The following is a 25,120-nucleotide window of genomic DNA, read 5'->3' on the forward strand; positions in this document are numbered from 1 at the left end:
AATCAACTAAATCAAAATGTTCTAAATCAACTAAATCAACTAGCCTACTAAATCAACTAAATCATATCAACTAAATCAAAATGTTGCATATGAACTAGCCTACTAAATCAAAATGTAGCAGGGAGAAGGAGGGGCGACTCGAGGAGGGAGAAGAGAGTGGGACGGAGGAGGAAGGCGGAGCGAGGAGGGGACGGCCGGCGGCCAGTTGAGGGAGGACGAAGGAGGAAGGCGGAGCGAGGAGGGGCCGGCCAGCGGCGAGTGGATTAGGGAGGACGGAGGAGGAGGCCGGTACTGAGTCCAGCAAGGAGGAGGAGGTGACGGCGGCACAGAGGGAGGAGGGGCGACAGGGGAGGACCGGTGTGGGGGTTTGAGGGGGAGATCCAGTGAGTGTGTGAGTGTGAGTGGATCGGATAGAGGAGAGGGGGGTAGGAGATGGAATGACTTAGCAGTAGCGCGCTATAGAGAAAGACGCTACTGCTAAACTACCTAGCAGTAGCGCCTTTCACAAAGAAAGCGCTACTGCTATGTGTCAGCATGTAAAAAGAGACTTCAAAAATACATTGATCATCAACGATCTTTTTGTGTACAATCTGATTTGTCAATATGATTCATCACCGGTTTAGGAACTGTTGAAGACTCATATTGCGGCCACAAATTCTACACATAGAGTTCAATGAAGACCAAGTGCTTGTCACTGTTTGAGAAGTAACATATTTAAGTTGGTAGAGAATATCTTCACAGAGCGAGGTGGGACTAAATTTTTGTAGTAAACTTAGCAGTAACGCTTATTGGTGAAAGGCGCTGCTACTATGATCCGTAGTAGTAGCGCTCTGCGTGGTAACGCGCTGCTGCAAGAACTAGCCTCGCGGTGGCCTCGTGTGAATTATAGTAGTAGCACTTCTTAGAGCGGTCGCGCTACTGCTGTATTTATTTCAGCAGCGAGTTATGTTTGCACGCGCTACTGCTACCTAGCAGCAGCGCCTTATTTTAAAGTGTGCCGCTGGTAAGATTCTGTGTATAGGCTTTTCCCTAGTAGTGACTTCAGGATATTCTTGACCGCTGTCCAATGTTCCATGTTGGGATTACTTTGGTACCTCCCTACCAAACTTACGATAAGGTTCACATCAGGTCTAGTACACAGCATGGCATACATAATAGACCCTATGGCTAAGGCATATGGGATGACACTCATCTTTTCTCTATCTTCTGCCGAGGTCGAGCATTGAGCCGTGCTCAATTTCACACCTTGCAATACAGGCAAGAACCCCTTCCTGGACTGATCTATATTGAACTTCTTCAATATCTTGTCAAGGTATGTGCTTTGTGAAACACCAATGAGGCGTCTCGATCTATCTCTATAGATCTTGATGCCTAATATGTAAGCAGCTTCTCCAAGGTCCTTCATTGAAAAACACTTATTCAAGTAGGCCTTTACGCTTTCCAGGAGTTCTATATCATTTCCCATCAATAGTATGCCATCTACATATAATATGAGAAATGCTACAAAGCTCCCACTCACTTTCTTGTAAACATAGGCTTCTCCATAAGTCTGCATAAACCCAAACGCTTTGATCGTTTCATTAAAGTGAAGGTTCCAACTCCGAGATGCTTGCACCAGCCCATAGATAGAGCGCTGGAGCTTCCACACCTTGTCAGCATTCTTAGGATCGATAAAACCTTCCGGCTGCATCATATACAATTCTTCCTTAAGGAAACCGTTAAGGAATGTCGTTTTGACGTCAATTTGCCATATCTCATAATCATAGAATGAGGCAACTACAAACATGATTCAGACGGACTTCAGCTTCACTACGGGTGAGAAGGTCTCATCGTAGTCAACCCCTTGAACTTGTCAATAACCCTTAGCGACATGCCGAGCCTTATAGACGGTCACATTACCATCCGCATCAGTCTTCTTCTTAAAGATCCACTTATTTTCTACGGCTTGCCGATCATCGGGCAAGTCTGTCAAAGTCCATACTTTGTTTTCATTCATGGATGCTATCTATTCATGGCTTCAAGCCATTTGTTGGAATCCGGGCTCGCCATCGCTTCTTCATAGTTCGAAGGTTCACTGTTGTCTAACAACATGATTTCCAGGACACGGTTGCCGTACCACTCTGGTGCAAACCGTGCCCTTGTGGACCTATGAAGTTCAGTAGCAACTTGATCCGAAGTTTCATGACCATCATCATTAACTTCCTCACCAGTCGGCGTAGGCACCACAGAAACATCTTCCTGAGCTGTGCTACTCTCCGGTTCAAGAGGCAGTACTTCATCAAGTTCGACTTTCCTCCCACTTACTTCTTTCGAGAGAAACTCTTTCTCCAGAAAGGATTCGTTCTTGGCAATGAAGATCTTGCCTTCGAATCTGAGGTAGAAGGTATACCCAATGGTTTCCTTAGGGTATCCTATGAACACAAATTTTTCTGACTTGGGTTCGAGCTTTTCAAGTTGAAGTTTCTTGACATAAGCATCGCATCCCCAAACTTTCAGAAACGACTGCTTAGATTTCTTCCCAAACCATAATTCATACGGTGTCATCTCAACGGATTTCGATGGAGCCCTATTTAAAGTGAATGTGGCAGTCTCTAAAGCATCACCCCAAAATGATAGCGGTAGATCAGTAAGAGACATCATAGATCGCACCATATCCAATAGAGTGCGATTACAACGTTCGGACACACCATTACGCTGAGGTGTTCCAGGCGGCGTGAGTTGTGAAACAATTCCACATTTCCTTAAGTGTGTACCAAACTCGTGACTCAAATATTCTCCTGCATGATCTGACTGTAAGAACTTTATTTTCCTGTCACGTTGATTCTCTACCTCACTCTAAAATTCCTTGTACTTTTCAAAGGTCTCATACTTGTGTTTCATTAAGTAGACATACCCATATCTACTTAAGTCATCAGTGAGGGTGAGAACATAACGATAGCCACCGCGAGCCTCAACGCTCATTGGACCGCACACATCAATATGTATTATTTCCAACAAGTTGGCCGCTCGCTCCTTTGTTCCAGAGAATGGACTCTTGGTCATTTTGCCCATGAGGCATGGTTCGCACGTGTCAAATGATTCATAATCAAGAGACTCCAAAAGTCCATCTGCATGGAGTTTCTTCATGCGTTTGACACCAATGTGACCAAGGCGGTAGTGCCACAAGTATGTGGGACTATCATTGTCAACCTTACATCTTTTGGCATTCACACTATGAGTATGTGTAACATCACGTTCGAGATTCAATAAAAATAAACCAGTGACCAGCGGGGCATGACCATGAAACATATCTCTCATATAAATAGAACAATCATTATTCTCGGATTTAAATGAGTATCCATCTCACATAAAACGAGATCCAGAAACAATTTTCATGCTCAAAGCTGGCACTAAATAACAATTATTAAGGCTTAAAACTAATCCCATAGGTAAATGTAGAGGTGGCGTGCCGATGATGATCACATCGACTTTGGAACCATTCCCAACGTGCATCGTCACCTCGTCCTTCGCCAGTCTCTGCTTATTCCGCAGCTCCTATTTTTAGTTACAAATATGAGCAACCGCACAGGTATCAAATACCCAGGAGCTACTACGAGCGCTGGTAAGGTACACATCAATAACATGTATATCACATATACCTTTGGCGTGGCCGGCCTTCTTATCCGCTAAGTACTTGGGGCAGTTCGGCTTCCAGTGATCATTTCCCTTGCAATAAAAGCACCGTGTCTCGGGCTTGGGTCCATTCTTTGGCTTCTTCCCGGCAACTTCCTTGTCGTCCTTCTTGAAGTTCTTTTTACCCTTGCCTTTCTTGAAACTAGTGGTCTTATTCACCATCAACACTTGATGTTCCTTTTTGATTTCCACCTTTACTGATTTCAGCATCTAATATAACTCAAGAATGGACTTCTCCATCCCTTGCATATTGTAGTTCATCACCAAAGCTCTTGTAGCTAGGTGGAAGCGACTGGAGGATCCTGTCAATGACCGAGTCATCTGGAAGATTAACTCCCAGCTGAGACAAACGGTTGTGCAACCCAGACATTTTGAGTATATCCTCGCTAACAGAACTATTTTCCTACATCTTACAACTGTAGAACTTCTCGGAGACTTCATATCTCTCGACCCAGGCATGAGCTTGGAAAACCATTTTCAGTTCTTGGAACATCTCATATGCTTTGTGCTGCTCAAAACGCTTTTGGAGCCCCAGTTCTAAGTTGTAAAGCATGCCGCACTGAACCAGGGTGTAATCATCACTACGCGACGGCCAGGCGTTCATAACGTCTTGAGTTGCTGGGAAAATGGGTGCGTCACCTAGCGGTGCTTCAAGGACATATGCTTTCTAGGCAGCTATGAGGATGATCCTCAAGTTTCGGACCCAGTCCATATAGTTGCTACCATCGTCTTTCAGCTTGGTTTTCTCTAGGAACGCGTTGAAGTTGAGGGCAACATTAGCATGGGCCCTTTGATCTACAAGACATATTGCAAAGATATTTTAGACTATGTTCATGATAATTAAGTTCATCTAGTCAAATTATTTAATGAACTCCCACTCAGGTAGACATCCCTCTAGTCATCTAAGTGATACATGATCCGAATCAACTAGGCCGTGGCCTATCATCACGTGAGACGGACTACTCATGAACAGTGAACATCTCCATGTTGATCGTATCTACTATATGACTCATGTTCGACCTTTTGGTCTATTGTATTCTGAGGCCATGTCTGTACATGCTAGGCTTGTCAAGTCAACCTAAGTGTTTCGCATGTGTAAATCTGGCTTACACCCGTTGTATGCGAACGTTAGAATCTATCACACCCGATCATCATGTGGTGCTTTGAAACAACGAACCTTCGCAACGGTGCACAGTTAGGGGGAACACCTTTCTTGAAATTTTAGTGAGGGATCATCTTATTTATGCTACCGTCGTTCTAAGCAAATAAGATGTAAACATGACAAACATCACATGCAAATCACAAAGTGACATGATATGGCCAATATCATCTTGCGCCTTTGATCTCCATCTTCGAGGCGCGCCATGATCACCTTCGTCACCGACATGACACCATGATCTCCATCATCATGTCTTCATGAAGTTGTCTCGCCAACTATTACTTCTACTACTATGGCTAACGGTTAGCAATAAAGTGAAGTAATTACATGGCATTTCCAGTGACACGCAGGTCATACAATAAATTAAGACAACTCCTATGGCTCCTTCCGGTTGTCATACTCATCGACGTGCAAGTCGTGATTCCTATTACAAGAACATGATCAATCTCATACATCACATGTATCATTCATCACATCCTTTTGGCCATATCACATCACATAGCATACCATGCAAAAACAAGTTAGACGTCCTCTAATTGTTGTTGCATGTTTTTACGTGGCTGCTATGGGTTTCTAGCAAGAATGTTTCTTACCTGCGCAAAAACCACAATGGTGATATGCCAATTGCTATCTACCCTTCATAAGGACCCTTTTCATCGAATTTGATCCGACTAAAGTGGGAGAGAGAGACACCCACTAACCACCTTATGCAACAAGTGCATGTTAGTTGGTGGAACCTGTCTCACATAAGAGTACGTGTAAGGTCGGTCCGGGCCACTTCATCCCACAATGCCGCCGAATAAAGATAGGACTAGTAATGGTGAGCAAATCGAACAAACCATCGCCCACAACTACTTGTGTTCTACTCATGCATAGAATCTACGCATAGACCTAGCTCATGATTCCACTGTTGGGGAACGTAGTAATAATTCAAAAAAATTCTATGTGTCACCAAGATCAATCTAGGAGATGCTAGGCAATGAGAGAGAGAGAGGGAGTGCATCTTCATACCCTTGAAGATCGCTAAGCGGAAGCATTGCAAGAACGCTGTTGATGGAGTCGTACTCGCGACGATTCAAATCGCGGAAGATCCGATCTAGCGCCGAACGGATGGCTCCTCCGTGTTCAACACACGTACAGCCCGGGGACGTCTCCTCCTTCTTGATCCAGCAAGGGGAGAGGAGAAGTTGAGGGAGAGCTCCGGCAGCACGATGGCGTGGTGGTGGAGCTTGCGGTTTTCCTGCACGGCTTCGCCAAGCTCTAGGAGGAGGAGGAGGTGTTGGAGTAGGGAGGGGTTGCGCCAGGGGAAGGGTGTGGCAGCCCTCCCACCCCCCCACTATTAATAGGGGAAGGGGAGAGGGGTCGGCCTCCCTAGATCCCATCTACAAGGGGGGGCAAGGGGGGAACTTGCCCCCCAAGTTTGGTGGGAGGCGCCCCCACCCCCTAGGGTTTCCAACCCTAGGCGCGTTGGGCCCTAGGGGGCGCACCAGCCCAGTAGGGGCTGGTTTCCACCCTTGTTCATCCCATTAAGTCTCCCGTGGCAGGTGGCCCCACCCGGTGGACCCGCGGCCACCTTTCAGTGGTCCCGGTACAATGACAATAACCCTTGAAACCATTCTGGTGACTGAAACTGGACTTCCCATATATAAATCTTTACCTCTGGACCATTCCAGAACTCCTCATGACGTCTGGGATCTCATTCGGGACTCCAAAAAACCTTCGGCAACCACATACAATTTCCCATAACAACTCTACCGTCATCGAACCTTAAGTGTGGACCCTACAGGTTCGGGAACCATGCAGACATGACCGAGACATCTCTCCGGCCAACAACCAACAACTGGATTTGGATACCCATATTGGCTTCCACATGTTCCACGATGATCTCATCGTATGAACCATGATGTCGGGGATTCAATCAAACCCGTATACAATTCCCTTTGTCCATCGGTATGTTACTTGCCCGAGATTCGATCGTTGTTATCCCCATACCATGTTCAATCTCGTTACCGGCAAGTCTCTTTACTCATTCCGTAATGCATGATCCCATGACTAACTCCTTTGTCACATTGAGCTCATTATGATGATGCATTACCAAGTGGGCCCATAGATACCTCTATGTCATACGGAGTGACAAATCCCAGTCTCGAGTCGTGCCAGCCCAACAGACACTTTCAGAGATACCTGTAGTGCTCCTTTATAGCCACCCAGTTACATTGTGATGTTTGGTACACCCAAAGCATTCCTATAATATCTGCGAGTTGCACAATCTCATGGTCTAAGGAAATGATACTTGACATTATAAAAGCTCTTAGCAAACGAACTACACGATCTTGTGATATGCTTAGGATTGGGTCTTGTCCATCACATCATTCTCCTAATGACGTGATCCCGTTATCAACGACATCCAATGTCCATGGTCAGGAAATCACAACCATCTATTGATCAATGAGCTAGTCAACTAGACGCTTACCAGGGACATATTAAGGTCTATGTATTCACACATGTATTACGGTTTCCGGTTAATACAATTATAGCATGAACAACAGACAATTATCATGAACAAGGAAATATAATAATAACCATTTTATTATTGCCTCTAGGGCATATTTCCAACACCGAGACCAAAAGGCATCCATGTGTCAGCAGTTCAGGCTGGGTTTTTTTGTTTCTTTAAAGGGGGGTGGGGGTTTTGTAGGGTTAATTTAGGGGTTTCATAAATTGTGTTAGCTAACTAATAGAGAGAAGTGTCCTCTCTTATCTCCATGCTTGGTTGACGCTACATACTATACGTATACAGAGGACTCAACATGCTAGCTTGCTTGTAAGAAAATGAAGGAAAAACCATTAAGTACAGAAGATCGTCATGAACATATACAGAGAGAAGTGATCGACCTCTCCTTCTCTGAGAGATTGGTCGAACAACAAGTTTTCGTATATCTATCCGATGCTAATGGCTACATATATACAATATAAGATCTCTTACAATCCCCTAACATCTGAACTCAAGTTCCACATGGTATTCTCCGTCTTTATTGATGAGGTGGTCAAGAAAGAATCCCGCCAAGTCCTCTTGAATTGATCGTATGGAATCTTGTGGTAGGAGTTCATCCCGCATCTGAAACATCTAATTTGAAGAAGGGGGTCAATACATATATATGAATGAAATTCAACACAAATGATGGTAATAAAATAAAATTGTGAATATTATTGCTTACGCACTTCATATTGTTTTTAGAGTAGCCCCGCTCACACGTCGTGTGGCGAATGAACTCGCAAATGTAGTATCCACAGTAATTATTCCCGGGTTCCTGCCACAACCACTTTACAAGAAATAGAGGTCAATCAAACTAATAAGCAAGCATGCTAAATGGTATTGATGAAACTAGCTAGAATCAATGGGATATACGCGGAATTAGCTAGTAGTACTTACTTTCGGGTGTTTAAATCACAGCTCCCCTGGTACTCCCGGAGCTTCTGCGGTGAACTTTTCCCAAACCCTGCCAGACAAAGAAAACAATTACTTGATATCAGGAAATGAACAAAGTTGCCGATATGGTGCGATAATGATCGATTGAACTTACTTCTCGAGCATTTTAGTCATGGTCGCATACTCCTCGGGATCTTTTCTTCTCGACTCTATGACGGTTACTAGTCCCTGCTCAAGCTTAATCTCTAGCAGAATAAAGTGGAAAGTGCACACCCATGCATGACTCATCAATTAAATTACTATAATCTCGAGTAATAAGGGAAAACGAATATGGACAAGACAGTAACACTCACTTGAATTCGTAAGGAATGAGTATTGTATCTTTGTTTGATTTCGAAGTAACGATCGTAGAAAGTTGGCCTCGGTTTGTTTGGCAACATGTTTAACATTCCAGTCATCTATGAGATTTGTGTTAATGAACCCAATATCACCGATTTGTCTTTTCTTGCATTCGGCGATCTTCAACCTTCATAATATGGTGAGGATAATTATATATACATGCAATGAAAGAGCTGAGCTATATATAGAAACTTAATCACAGAAGTAGTACTTACAGACAGTAGCAAGTGATGATTACTTTGTCGAGGGCCTTTTGATTGAAAAACTGGAAGAACTCCTCATATGGAACAGACAACAGATCAATTCCAACGAGGTCATGTTCCTCTTTAACTCCCAGCGACAAAGTATCCTTCACAGACTTGCTGCAGATGTCCATGTACCAATCATGGAATCTTCGCATCATCGTTGTTAGAGGAGGACGACCAGGTTTGACGAGAGGCTTCCCATGCCGGTATTTGAATGTGTCCACTTCCATTGTATCAAAAAGTGCATCGTCGGGCATGTAATCTCCAGGATTGGTACCGGGCACCATCCCCGGAAGATTAGCGACTATATCGCTAGACACCTTGACCGGGGGGCACGATTTCTTCGCTTGTTCGCCGAGCTGGGAATTTTTTTCCCACTTCTCCATTCTGCTAACTTCGATCACTACAAGTACTTCCTGTCGTGGAATAGTCATGGAAGATGTCCTCGTGAAAGGAGTTAGTCGTGGAGCCATCACAGTAGGTTAGCTTAAAGGGGTTAAACGGGACAAAGGACACAGGAGTTTATACTGATTCGGCCCCTTGCGGTGAAGGTAAAGGCCTAATCCAGTTTGAGGTGGTATTTCTTATGTCTCGATTACCAGGGAGCAAATACGCTTGACCTAGCTTTCGATCTCTTGTTTCTTACCCTGAACCGCCACCGGGTCGTCCCTTTATATACACAGGTTGATGGCCAGTGCCTCACGGAGTCCCAGCCGACTCATAGACAACGTGTCCGGCTCGATGACTATCTATACATGCCTTACAATACAAGTCTTACAAATATGATGGTTTACCTCTACGGGCCTTAAGTCGCCCTTGGGCCCTTGCCTGTGAACGACCATCTTCAATATCCTTGTGGGCTTCATATCATGAATCGCCATAGGTATAACCCGACCACTCCTGGGCGGGTCATACCTAATAGCTTTATCCCCAACATTAGGCCCCAGGTTGATTTGAACTGGTTCATGTCAATCTTCAACACTTCAAAAAAATCTTCCCTTCTTTATTTGTACGAGAACACATAACCCGCCATGACGTCATCTTTTGGATTTTTGGTAACCCGCCAGGACGTCACCTGTCATTAATTAACACAATATCCCATATATCTCAATGGATCTTTAGCTTTAATAGTTGTCTCAAGAATCAAGGCACCCGAGAAGCTGGATAACCATGTTTTTGGCCTCCTTGTTTTCTGCGCCCACTTGTTTTACCTTTCCTTATAAATAGGGTCGAACTGCCTCTTTTCATTCTCCTCCCTTTCCTTCGTATTCCTCCTCTCGCGACTCTCCTGCCACTCGAGCTTCGCCGCCGCCGCAAAGCACACCGTCCTCCTCGTCCTCGGCTGATGCATCAACCTGAAGAGGACTGGAGAATGACATCGCTCCACCGCAGTTCAGCTGCCTCTATAAGCCTTTCTCCTTCCATGCTCCATATCGCATTAGGGTTTCAATAGTTCTTCGTGTTCTTCGTAGTTGTTTGTAGTTCGTCTTCAACCCTAGCATCCTTTGATCTGAAGATAGCATATAACTCGCGTGGTAGCAGTTTTGCCCTTGTTTTCAATGCTAGTGGACCTTTTTTCCTCGAAAAAAGATCTCCCTAGAACCTATGAACTCCCTTGCATTGTTTTATGTTTTGATTTATTTAATTTTTCTGAACTGCCACTTATCCAAAATTCTAACTGTAATCTGTGAAACTTGTTTATCCAGTACTTAGCAAAAAAATTCCTTCCTGATAAATCAATCTGGCCATGGCGGCTTTCATCATCGGTTGTAGTTAAATTCAATGCTCAACAGATTTCACCTCTGACAGACATCAAAAACTGGTCATGATGGCTTACATAGCCCGTTGTAACTAGTCATATACCATTAGGCCCCTTTTTAAGCCGCCATTTTGAATATGTAGTGTAGTACTTTCCCTCCGGCTTAATTTGAACCGGCAAACTTGTTCTTTTTCTTTTTAGGCTTCTTTTTTCACAATGGCCCCGAAGACAGCCACCTTCTGTAACTGGGTTCCTGATACGTCTCCAACGTATCTATAATTTTTGATAGTTCCATGCTATTATATTAGGGTTAATTATCCTTTTGCCCTCAGTGGTGTCTCTGTGCTCAGTTTTGCCCTCAGATGCAAATTGTGCTCAGTTTTGCCCCTAGTCCATGCACAGCTACTATGACGAGGCCAAACGACCATATTTGAGTCCATTCCGTCTGGCAGCGTTAGTGGTTGTGGGTCCGAAGCTTACACGTGGGACCGCGTGAACGTGGGTCCAAAGCTGGCATGTAGGCCCGTGCAACTAAATCCCCAAATCTTTCATAGCTCACTCTACCCATCCGCTTCCCCGTCGGCCGGCTAACCTGCACCACCGCCGCCACTTGCGCCGCGGCCAGCACCTGCCCCGCCACCAGCCGCATGCCTACTCCACCGCTACCGTCCTGCGCCTACGCTCCATGTCTACCTACGACATCCGCCACCTTCCTGCGACGCCACGGGTGGGGCGCCCGCCACCTGCTCGACCCGCAGCGCGGCCTCATTCCGTGGGCCCGGCCGGAGCGCTCAAAGGTGGGGGGCAGCTGGAGCTATTTGAACTAGGAGGAAGAACCCTAGGGAGAAATGGAGAGCAACGGCGACCCCGGAGTATTTGGCAAGGCAGGCATCGGGCCGGAGATCGACCGCGTCCACGACTGGGTTCCCCAGGGGTAAGTCCCGCCTCCTGTTTAGATTGAGCTTAGTTGTGCATTTGAACACTCGATTCGAGTAGGTTTGCCCAATTAGTGTGCTGATTGCGTCTCTATTTTTCGCCGGTTAGGATGGAGTTGTGGTTTGCTTTCTTGATGCACATTAGAAGGGACCGGTACACGTTCGATGCAAAGGATCAGAAGAAATACCAAGGAGGTTTTGATTATCGGTTGCCAATGGCTAGTAATTGGAGTTTCAGACAATTTGGGGAGGTAATTTGTAGCCAATATCCTTGGGGTTTGCTTGATGAAGTGGTATACAAATACTATGATGGGGAAAAGAAATGGGTGACAGTTAGTAATGATGAAGAGCTAGCTACCATGTTTGTTAGGCATAAAGAGAAAGATAATTTTCATGTGAGGCTGCAAGTTGATGTGCTTGAGCAGGCATTTGGACCTAGGATGACGGGTGCAACATCTCGGGGAGAACCAAGTCGTCATAATGGCATCTCTAGCGAGAACAGTTCAGTTGGTGCACGGCGACATGGTGGCTCGACAAGTGTGGGCAACAGCAGTAGGGTCCCCCTTGAAGTGGAGCCTGATGACTACAATTCTGGGGTTGATGGAGAGAATCTATATTCTGATGTTATTCGGAATTTACGACGGGCACCACGGGCTAATAACCAAGATGAGGCTCACAATGCAGTCTATGTGGATGATGACGCGGTGGGTGAGGACGAAGACCTTGCAGCTGTTGAAGGGGACCCTTTGAACCCTCATATGGAAGAAGGTACAGTTTTTGCATCCATGAATGAGTGTAGAAATGCACTTGTGACATACTGCATCAAGGTAGAACGTACATTCAAAGTTGACAAAAGCGATCAAGTACGTTACAGAGTGCACTGTCCGACTGAGGGTTGTCCATGGAGGCTGCTCGCATCTAAAATGCGAAATAGCACTAATGTTTAGGTCAAAGTGAACCCTTTTAAGCACACATGCCAGGAATCAACCCTTAGGAAGGATACAGTCAGTAGAGCCAAGTCAAGATGGGTGGCAGAAGAAGTAAAGAAGTGGGTGAAAGAAAACCAGCAAGTGGGTCCAAAGGAATTGCAGAAGAATATCAAAGATAAATTCAAGATAGATTTACCATACATGAGGTTGTTCAATGGTAAACAACATGCTATGGATTCTATTTATGGTAACTGACAGGAAAGTTTTCAATTGTTGTATTCATTCAAAGGTGAAGTGGAGAGGACAAGCCCAGGTAATATTGTAGATATTGATCACCACACCGTGGAGTACACATTCAGGGGAGTGACAAAGACCAAGGAATGCTTTAGGAGGGTTTTTGTCTGCTTTGAGGCTTGTCGCCGGTTTTTTTAGCAGGTTGCAGACCTTATTTGGCTATTGATGCCACTTTTCTCACAGCGTTGTTTCAAGGACAGTTAGTAGCAGCTTGTGCAGTTGATGCACACAGTTTTGTATTTCCAGTTGCCTACGGCGTGCTGGAGACAGAGTCTGAGGAGAACTGAACTTGGTTTTTGCATAATCTGCGCCGAGCTATTGCACATCCCAATGGGTTGGTCATTCATACAGATGACTGCAAAGGTTTAGAAATGGTCATGGACAATGTGTTCCCTGGAGTAGAGCGTAGGGAATGCATGCGTCACCTTGCTGCAAATTTCATGAAGAAATTCAAAGGAAAGGTGTATACCGACAATTTATGGCCAGCATCTTTGACTTGCAGTGTGAAGAAGCACAACTACCACTTGAGGCAGTTATACATGAATCCCAAAGTGAAAGAATACTTGGAAACACACCACTCCAAGTTATGGGCCAGAAGCCAATTTAGTGAACTGAGCAAAGTTGACTATGTGCACAATAATCTAGCAGAGTCTTTCAACTCAACGATCCGGAAACTAAAGGGTCATTATGTGGTGGATTTGCTGGACATGATAATGATAGAATACATGCAGAAATTTCATTATCATGCAGGAATAGCCGAGGAAATATTCATGGGCCACATTATCATCCCTGCCGTGATGAATGAACTGAAGTAGAAAACAACAGGCTTGGAAATGAACATGACTCTTTGCTCGGGTATCACAACAGAGATATCATATTTGGATAAAGAGAAGAGGGAATGGAGATATCTAGTGGATTTAGAAGCTAGAACTTGCAGTTGTAGGCAATGGCAGATAACTGGGTTGCCATGCATGCATGCCTTGTTTTTCATCACTTCTCTCTCAGGTCCAGCAGGGAACATTCAGCAGTATGTGCATGATTACTACTCTGTTGCAAGGTTCAAAGCCACATATGCTTATGCCTTGCCTGCTATGGAGGGAAAACAACAACGGGACATGGTGGACCCTGGATTCAAGCTTTGCGCTCCAGTTCTGAAGAGAGCAGCAGGTAGACCAAGGAAGAGTCGAATCAGACCTCGCAGCGAAGGAGCTGGACTTGGAGCGAGGAAGCGTAAGTGCACAAGATGTGGTGGGTCTGGTCCTTTCGGTAAGTACTGTGATAACACAGTAGATCCAGCGTTCGGAAAGAGTTTCGATGAAGGCTTCGATGAAAATGTTGGTCAGCAGTCGGTTGCCTCAACAGATGATGAAAATGATGGACAGCAGCCGGTTGCATCAGATGAGGATTTTGACGAGGTTCGAAATGATGATGGTCAACAGCCGCATGATTTTGATGATGATCCAAAATATCCTCCAAATCATGATTCAAGTGAGGCTCCAAATGATGATCCTAGTGAGGCTCCAAATAGTGATCATGGTGATCCAAGTGAGGCTCCAAGTAGTGATCATGGTGATCCAAGTGAGGCTCCAAATGATGATCATGGTGATCAAAGTGAGGCTCCAAATGATGATCCAAGTGAGGCTCCAAATGGTGACCAACCTTCTATTGTTGTGAGTTCTGCTAGGTATGTAAATCTTGCAAGGGTCAAATACTACTGTACATTTATGGGTCACTTGACATGATCTCATTACCCTTTATGTTTTGCACAGCTCTGTGATAGGCTTGAAGAAGACGCACAAGGTACCGACAACCAAGAGGAGAAGAAAAGAAGCAATGAGCCAAGGTGCACGAGGAGCAAAGTGATGGCAAGAAGCTCAAGGAACAGACAGAAGCCCGAACGCTATATATGAATAATTATGAAACATTATGAATAATCTTGTATTTCTGTTGGATGATGTTGGACCTATGTTAGAACTATGTTTGACATGATGTTTAAATCTGTTGGATGATGTTTGGATGAGCACATGGTTTTTCCTTTTTTTGATTTTTTTGAATTTTGTTTTGCTCATTTGAATTCTGGTCAAACCTAACTTTGACCAAGATTTAAACAAGTCTAAAACATCAAAATGAAGAACTAAGCCTGGATCCTTCTTAGTCAATCCAAAATGAAGCTGTGGTGAGGTTTTTGAAATTTTCATGAAAAATGTGCTAAAATGAGGGGTCCAAAGGTAGGGTAAACGACCTCATTTCTAAGCAAGGTTTTTTCCTACCTTATCTAAATCAGCCAAATAACTTTCCTAAACATATATTCTATATATTCTATATATACAAACTATGTGCGCTGGTTTTTCCATTTTTTGATTTTTTTTTAATTTCTTTTGCTCATTTGAATTCTGGTCAAACTTAACTTTGACCAAGATTTAAACAAATGTAAAACATCAAAATGAAAAACTAAGAGTACAAAGCGTAACGGATACACACACGCGCCCGGATACCCACACGCGTTCGGATTCACACACGCACCGTTCTCATCCTTTCTATCTTCCTCTCCCACCCACATGCCTATAAATTGGGTGCCTATCTTCCTCTCCCACCCATAAGCCAGATCTGATCCATTCTCTCCAACTTCAAACACCCAATCGACCGAGCCCTCCCCAAGCAAGACCATGCAGTTCAATGGGCCGACCTTCAGCCATCCGCTTGTCGTGCCGGAGCTACGCTACCCACCGGGCGTGCTCGTGGAGAGGGAGCTCCGTGTGTGGGCTATTTCAAGGTGGAGGGGTTCCGTCGAACTCACCCGCGCCTTTCTCGGAGCCGGCTATGCCCACCTCCCACGAGGCTCGCTGAGGTTGTTCACCCTCAATGAGGTTCGTGACCGCGGCGGCATCCTCCTACTTCTCATGGTCACCTTCACCAACCCGTTTGACGCGCGCGAGCTCCTCGGCCAAGTCTTTTGGTGCGGCTGTGAGGCCATCTTCTTCACCGTCTACAACATCTACACCAACTACAAGAGCATCTTCCCCACTCCAGCCGGGATGCACTCCCTTCCCTATGACGACGACCAGGAGGTGTGAAGATGAAGACGGTGTTGAAGGGGCGCGCGCGGCAAAAGTGGAAGGAGGAGGTCAAGATGAAGACTGTTTTTTATTTGTTGCTTTTCTATGTCGTGTCGTGTCGTGTCATGTTTCGTCATGAGTGCGTGAACTGTCCGTGAACTTATTATTGTAATGGTACTTGTGTTGCATCTTATCTAAGTTATTTATTAGGGTTTATTATGTGTGTTAAAAAATGTTCATGCCCAAACATATAATTTCTTCCCTAAACCAAGTCATGAAGCTCGAGAACTTGTGGTTTTCATTAATGAAAATCGGAGGGGGTGAGAAGCCCTCCGTTTCTTTCAAAAAAAAGTCATGAACTAACATGCAAATTTATTCCCTTTAAATCCTAAACCAATTGCCACTCTAACACTAAACCAAGTGCCACTCTAACCAAAATTTATGTGCAAACATATGTTTTCAACATACGTTTTCAACCTTCCAACCCTCTAAAACTTCAGTGCAAAACAAAGGAAAACCACTCTCATGCGTGTGCAATCATTCATGGTCTCACTATTTTTTTTGACAAATTTCACAGTCTCACTATGTATACCTTCCTTCCCTACCCATGTCAAACTCTTGCCATCTGTCCTAGCAGTTACCAACGCAGCCCTAAAGACCACAAACCCACGCGGTCCTGGGTTCGAGTCCCCATCCGCACTAATTTTTTGTGCATTTTCCACCCTTCATTTTTTAGACAAATTAGTTTTTACTCAATGTAATGCCGTGAAAAAATGTTCATTTATTTTGGCACTAGGTGTAAACCTCTACCAGAGCTGAGGCACATTTTCCATGACATTTTGGTCTTTGATTTAAATCATGGTGTATTTGAATTGGATTACTTAAATTGCTATTAAATATTTAACAGCTCCAAAAAATTTCTAACCTTAATTGTTTGGCTCTGAAATAATTCATTAGCAGCATTTCATTGATCAAAAGTTTATGAATTCCTCATATCTTCTCCTTTTTTCAACATATTTAAATGTTGATCACTTCTTTTTTTTCAACATTTAAACAACTTTGACCAACATTTAAACTAGGTGAATTTCTCATACAATTTCAAGATTACAAATTCCTCCATAATTCATGCCTTTCCATACATTTTCAACATTACAACTAGTGCGATTACCATACCTACAAATGCCCAAAACTATTTGCAAATGGGTATTGGTAGTGCTTGATCTTAAAGCTTCCTAACCTTCTTCTTCAACATCCTAAGCTCAACAGCTAGCTCTCTGTCAGTGCGTGCTTCGCCCTCCATCTCTTCTTCCGGAGCTCGTGCTGCGGCCACTGCGGTTCGGGGCAGCATGCACAACCATTCTTCATGCTCTTCTTGCAGTTCATTTATCAGAGTCTTGGCCGGAGCATCAACCCAAAGAAAGAAGCATGTCACCTGCATGAACACGGCACAGATCAACCCATTGCTCAAAGATCCCGACCACGAAAATGGTGCAATTTCCCCGATTCTTACCCCATTCTCGCTGCACACGTAGAACGGACGATTCTGGTTCCATGGTGTGTGAGAAACCCTCCGATCAACGCTCGCCCAGCACCGCGGACAGACGAAGACAGGCATCTCCACACGCGCCCGCCTCTGCATCCGCGAGGTGGCGCGGGAGCTTGCGGAAGGCATGGAGCTTGAAGCCGAACGGGATCTCAACGCCGCCGCGCCCTCCACAGCTAGCTTCCCACCGTCGCGCTCTCCATAGATAGCTTCCCACCACCGTCGTGCTCTCGCTCTCTCGCCGTGGTCAGGGTTGTGCTCTCTATCGCCGTGGTCACTACCGCTGTCGCCCGCTTATATAGCACACCCGCAACGGCTCTATGCTCAACGGCTCGCTGCTGGGTCCCGCAAGCCACGCGTGCAACGGTCTGAATAAAATTGGCCGCCTCTGCCGCCTGGTCCCATCTATAAGGGCCGAGTCAAAATGTTGACCTGACGGAGACGCCAAAGTTCACAGAACGAGTCGGTGCGCACGGACTAGGGGCAAAACTGAGCACAATTTGCATCTGAGGGCAAAACTGAGCAGATGGACACCACTGAGGGCAAAAGGATAATTAACCCATTATATTTCCTGTTTTGGATGTTTATGGGCTTTACTCCACACTTTTATATCATTTTTGGGACTAACCTACTAACCAGAGGCCCAGCCCGAATTGCTTTTTTTTGCCTATTTCAGTATATCGAAGGAAAGGAATATCAAACGTAGTCTAAACAGAATGAAACCTTTGGGAGCGATCTTTTTGGAACAAACGAGATCCAGGCGACTTGGAGTGGACGTCAAGAAGCAGCCGAGGAGGCCATGAGGGTGGCTGACGCGCCCAGTAAGGGTGGCCCCTACCTCGTGGGCCCATCGTGGCTCCCCTGACCGACTTCCTTCGCCTATATATATCTACGGACCCCGAAAACATCCAGGAGCACCACGAAAAACTATTTCCACTGCCGCAACCTTCTATATCCGCGAGATCCCATCTTGGAGCCTTTGCCGGCGCTCCATCGGAGGGGGAATCGACCATGGAGGGCCTCTCCATCACCACCAAGGCCTCTCCGATGAGTTGTGAGTAGTTTACCATAGACCTTCGGGTCCATAGTTATTAGCTAGATGGTTTCTTCTCTGTCTTTGAATCTCAATACAAAGTTCTCCTTCCTGTTCTTGGAGATCTATTTGATGTAACACTTTTTGCGGTGTCTTTGTCGAGATCCGATGAATTGTGGGTTTATGATCAAGGTTATCTATGAGAAATATTTGAATCTCCTCTGAATTCTTTTATGTATGATTGGTTATCTTTTCAAGTCTGTTATAATTATCAGTTTGGTTTGGCCTACTAGATTGATCTTTCTTGCCATGGGATAAGTGCTTTGGGTTCAATCTTGCGGTGTCCTTTCCCAGTGACAGTAGGGGCAGCAAGGCACGTATTGTATTGTTGCCATCGAGGATAAAAAGATGGGGTTTATATCATATTGCTTGAGTTTATCCCTCTACATCATGTCATCTTGCTTAATGTGTTACTCTGTTCTTATGAACTTAATACTCTAGATGCAGGCAGGAGTCGGTCCATGTGTGGAATATTAGTAGTAGATGCAGACAGGAGTCGGTCTACTTGTTGCGGACGTGATGCCTATATACATGATCATGCCTAGATATTCTCATAACTATGCACCTTTCTATCAATTGCTCGACAGTAAATTTTTTCACCCACCGTAATAATTATGCTATCTTGAGAGAAGCCACTAGTGAAACCTATGGCCCCGGGTCTATCTTTTATCATATAAGGTTTCCATCTACTTTTATTTGCATCTTTTACTTTCCAATCTATATCATAAAAATACCAAAAATATTTATCTCTATCAGATCTCACTTTTGCAAGTTTCCGTGAAGGGATTGACAACCCCTTTATCGCGTTGGTTGCGAGGTTCTTGTTTGTTTGTGTAGGCGCGTGAGACTTGTGAGGAGCCTCCTACTGGATTGATACCTTGGTTCTCAAAACTGAGGTAAATACTTACGCTACTTTGCTGCATCACCCTTTCCTCTTCAAGGGAAAAACCAACGCATGCTCAAGAGGTAGTAGTTCCCTCCATCGTCACTGAGAAAACACTCCAGGAATTTGTAACAACCGGTTATTTGCCAAAGGACTGTCATGCATTACCGTGCCCCTAAGACGGAAGAAGAGAAACCTCAGCTAAAGGAGGACGAAGTCATTGTCTTTACTGATCATATGAACCGAGGCTTCTCACCGCCCGACTCTAAATTCTTCCGGGATGTTCTGCACTTTTTTAATCTTCCTCCTACAGACATCGGACCCAATTCTGTGTCAAACATATGCAATTTCCAAGCTTTTTTTGAAGTGTACCTTCAAGAGGAGCCCGGTGTGGAGCTGTTCAGAGAATATTTTTATTTGAACCGCCAGAACGAGTACTCAAATGGACTCAGCCTGGAACTTGGTGGAATCTTGATTCAGCGAAGGAGAGATGCTATCTTCCCTTATGCCCTCCCGCCGAGTCACCCCAAGGATTGGAATCGGACATGGTTCTATTGCAAGGATACTTCTCCGGCTGACGAGAACTGATTGCCCGGCTTTCACGCCCTGTGTCTTGACTCAAAACATCGTATCCCTGATAAGCTGAGAGCCGCTGAACACAAAAAGCTCGCCCCTACCATCGCCAATGTCAAGGCTTTGTTGGTAAATGGCTTAACTAGCATTGACTTGGTTCAATGCTGGGTTTCATGGCGGGTCATTCCATTGAGTCACCACTCTAGCTTAATGTGCACTTACACTGGTGGCAAAAAGGATCCACTGCGCCACAGCTCTGAGGATTTAGCTGACGACACCATCAATGAAATGACGAAGTCCCTTCTGCATGAAAGCCCGGTGGACTGCAGTAAAGTGGGCCTTAGCCCTTTCTGCACATCTAACCCGACACCAGAAGTAAGTCTTTAAATTACTTACCTTGCCTTCATCCTTAAATACTTTGTTTAACTCAACTTTGATGACTTTCACAGGCTGATGATGACTTTTGGAAGAAGGAATATGGCCATGAAGCTGCCAAAAGGGCCAGGAAAGCCAAGAAAGCCACCAAGAGAATGACCAAGAGGTAGGGGAAGAAAACCAGTGCTTCTGAGATGCTTGAATTGGACGACTTCTGAGTTGGAGGTAGCCCTTGATTCCCTTGGCTCCTTTTTCAACCATCTTATTCACATTGGTTATCATCAGGATGACACGGGGACCAGTCAAGCAATCGAAGAAGAGGTAACTATCATTTCCTCTGACTCCGAGCTCTTGGCAAGACAGAAAATTTGAAGAGTAACCCAAAAAGTAAGCTTTTCACACCCCTTAGCTCATCTGGATCCTCACTTTCTTTTGAAGCAACAGCAGCACGAGAGCCGGCGACAGACTCGGACTAGCAGTGATGAAGAATTATCTTCTGGCTTACCGAACACTCTGAGGAAGCGACGAAACCAAGTAACCCCCGATTTAAACTCTTTTTATCCTCTGGCGGTCCTCATCCGCCAACCACTGAATTCTTCCGACTGAAATTATCAGGAAACATCTCATTCCTCTTCCGGCGACTCATCTCAGTCTCATCTTCCGGCTTTCAAGACTGCTCCCAGGTAATAATATTTACTTATCATTTGCTCATTATGAACCTTTATACTTATACTGACCTCTCATGACTCATGCAGTGCAAAACCCAAGCCTAGCAAGAAAGTAAAGGTGACTGAGCCGGCTGAAGACCCAAAAGTCAATAAGCTGGAGCAACAAACCCCAGCACCTGAGACCCCCATTCCTCAATCGTCGGAGCCGGTTCTTGGCATTCCTTCAGTGACTTCTGGCCCTCCTATCGATCAAGCCAGCGATGACCCTTTGAATCCTGAAGCATCCAGTCCAGTTAAGACGACTGATACACATGATGATGATGTGGTGATCACCAACACCGGCTTTAGAGAGCCGGGAAGGCCTATTGTTTTGGCCATGCACTCTGCCAAGAAAGAGTATATTGAATGCAGAAAAGTAAGATTTGACATTGCTGACAACTCCCAATTGAGCATAGGTGAAGTATATTCTGGCTATCTCAGCCAAGTACACATCAGCCGTGAACTTGAAGTTGACATGGTGAAGCAAATGCACTAGAAATTTGAGGTATGAACTCCTCCTTTATTGAATTATGCACATCATGTCAGCCCCCAAGTCTACTGTTCATGATGATATGCTGTAGACTTAGATTAATCATGAGCATAAATAATACCCTTTAATAGAATTCTTCCAAATCCGGCTTAAAGCATCAGATTTAAAATAGATCTGTAATGACTAACAATGAATCCGTAGCCCGCAAGGGCCGACTTAATCAGCATAAATGAGACGGTCCTTTATACTCTTGTGTAGAAAACAGTACTTACTTGTGTAGTTCTCATGAGCCGGCTGTAGCGGTTTGCAACACAACCGGGTCACCATAAAATATTAATGAGACAAGCAATATGCATTAGCCCCAGAGTGCCAAGTACTCTTGCTTGCAAAGTGCTTGGGACTTTATTCACATAAGCCGTTGCATGAATAATGTTTTCGGCAGTCATTAGCCCCCAAGTGCCAAGTGTTATTGCTAGCAAAAGGCTTGGGACTTCATGTTTTTAGCCAAATCTGAATTATGATTTTGATCACATGTGCATACAAATCACCACTACTCAACTTCAATCAGAGCTGTCTGACCTGAAGGCTTGTCTGGAACTGCAAGAATCTGAGACCCGAAAAGCAAACTCAAAGTTCCAATTCAGCATGACTGAAACTGAAAAATTGAAAACCCGCTTTGAAGTGGAAAAAAGTGCTTGGCTGAAGAGAAGATGGCCTTGACATAGTGTGCTGAGAAGGCGGAGGCGGCTCTACAGGAAGCAACCACTGAACTTACGGACTTAAAACGCCATGTGTCTTAGATGGTTTCTGCTATCCTTGGTAAGTCGCATCACGAGTATCCATTTAAATTTTTTCCTTGATTGACATAAGCTGCCTCTAATCCATCCATGATTATTATGCAGGTCCCAAGAGCACCAATCTTAACCAGGATATGCTTGTGAAGTTGAAAGGGGTTTACACACTAGTAGAGCAGCTTTGTACTGGGGCTCAGCGTGCATTGGCCACAATTTCTCCATCTAACCAAGCTCCCACTCTCTTGGTTGACGTGTTGAGGAAGCTTTCCATTCTGCGTGAGAGGTTTAGTGAGATGAAGCAATCATTTGCTAGAGCCGAAGCTGTGACGGCCTTAAGCCGGGCCAAAGCATGGTTACCGGAGCTAGACTCGGCCGATATATCTACCGGGTACCCAAGCTCGAAAGAAGACGGCACCCCGTTTGATAAGAAAGACTTTGCCGCCTGCGTAAAGGACATACGTCCCCTGGCCAGTCTGATTGCCAATGAAACAGACATGTCCAGATATCAGCCGGCTTATGACTTGGAAAATCAGAAGATGCTGACACTGTCTTACAAAGTGAAGGATCTAATACCCCCAATCCGTAAGCACACTTTTGCTCCTGAAGTTGACCCGTCAGAGCTTATTGATGATGAGGCTGAATTCCATGCCGTGAGTGGCATTGACTGGTCATCACCAACCTTCCAGGAAGCAGAGCCAGACGAAGAAGCGGAGAAGGATGATCTAGAAGCTTCAAACCGTCAAATCCAGGAAGATTAATCCGCTGTGCGGTTCACATGTGTGATCTTCTGAAAAACACTTAACCATTTTGGCTCCTTGAGTCATGTAATAGGCTAGAAAAAACTTTGCTCTGTGGTGCCATCGTGCATGTTTAGTGTTTTGCCCAATGCTGTTTAAGCCGCCACTTGATAAATATCCATTGACACTTATCATGACAGTTGATTTTTGCTGACGAAACTTAGGTTTAACCTGCACACAAGTAAATCACAAGATCCTGGCGGTTTACCACGGGGCGGGTCATAATACCCATATAAAGCCACTGATATTTGTAAACAGTTGACAGACAGGGCTGGTTTAGTCATAATTAAGTGTAATCATAACAAAAAATATCATACATGTGATATTGAATTGTACTGTCGGCTTATGATTCATGTGCAGTAAGGGTGATAACCCAAAACTTAGAAGCCAATAATTCCAGGTATTTAATATCTTCATGGACTGGTGACTTATCGTCCAGAGACAGGCCGGGTTAATAGAAACCATTGGTATGCTTCAAATATGAGCTGTGAGAACTGAGGCACCATGGCCTGAATCACTATAAATGATATGTCAAGAAAACATCAAGATGAACCGGAAAAATGTTAAAAAAACCAAGCAAAAACAAGAAAACGAGGCTATGCATCGAATACGAGCAGGAAGCCGGACAAAAATGGCTATGATTCGAATACGATCAGGAAGCCAGACCAAAAGGGTTAATAGCTATGATTCGAATACGACCAGGAATCCCCCAAGTGGTTTATGGCATTGTGCGCCGATCAAAGGGGTACCAACAGCTATGATTCGAATACGATCAGGAAGCCCCCAGTGACCATAATAGTTAATGGCTATGATTCAAATACGACCAGGAAGCCGGGCCAAAAGGGTTAATGGCTATGATTCGAATACGATTATTAAGCCCCCAAATGATCAAAATGATTAATGGCTATGATTCGAATATGATCAGGAAGCCAGACCAAAAGGGTTAATGGCTATGATTCAAATACGATCATTAAGCCCCCAAATGATCAAAATGATTAATGGCTATGATCCAAATACGATCAGGAAGCCGGACCAAAAGGGTTAATGGCTATGATTCAAATACGATCATTAAGCCCCCCAAGTGGTCATGAAATTATGATGAAAAAGACTCATTATTCTTGAAGATGAAACGACAGAGGCCCTGCTTTATCAGGGATGCCGACTTTATTATAATCATCATAATATATACATCGTCAAAATATGTACATCATAAGAGTCGGTGGCTCAAGTGTAGTAAGGCCGGAGATGAGCAATATTCCATGGTCGGCGGGTCTCCTCCTCCGACTTACATGATTCCTTGTGTTGTCGAATATCGATAAGGTAGTATGACCCATTGTTCAAGTTATTGCAGACCACAAAGAGCTCTTCCCAAGGTGGGGGTAACTTGTGCACATCAGTTTGATCCTGGATGAGCCGGAGCACCAAATCACCTTCTTGAAAGGTTCTGGACTTAACCCGGTGGCTATGGTAACGGCGTAGATCTTGTTGGTAAATCGCCGAGTGAGCTGCCACAAAGTCACGCTTCTCATCTAATAGGTCAAGTGCAGCCTGATGTGCTTGTTCATTATCATCATCAACATAAGCCGCCACACGGGGCGAGTCGTGACGGATGTCACTAGGGAGAACCGCCTCTGCTCCGTAAACCATGAAGAAAGGCGTTTAACCCGTAGATCTGTTGGGGGTAGTATTGATACTCCATAGCACGGAAGGTAACTCCTCCACCCAACAACCCGGTGTCCTATTCAAAGGAACCAGAAGCCGAGGCTTGATGCCTCTCAAAATTTCTTGATTGGCTCATTCGACTTGACCATTGGATAGAGGATGAGCCACTGATGACACATCAAGTCGAATATACTCACTTTGACAAAATTCTTCCATAGCACCCTTGGACAAATTAGTGCCATTATTAGTTATAATGTTGTGGGGAAAACCAAAGCGAAAAATCACATTTTTGAGGAATTGAATCGTCGTTGCTGCATCACACTTA

Source organism: Triticum aestivum, chromosome 4B (assembly GCF_018294505.1).
Source record: "Triticum aestivum cultivar Chinese Spring chromosome 4B, IWGSC CS RefSeq v2.1, whole genome shotgun sequence".
NCBI lineage: Eukaryota > Viridiplantae > Streptophyta > Magnoliopsida > Poales > Poaceae > Triticum > Triticum aestivum.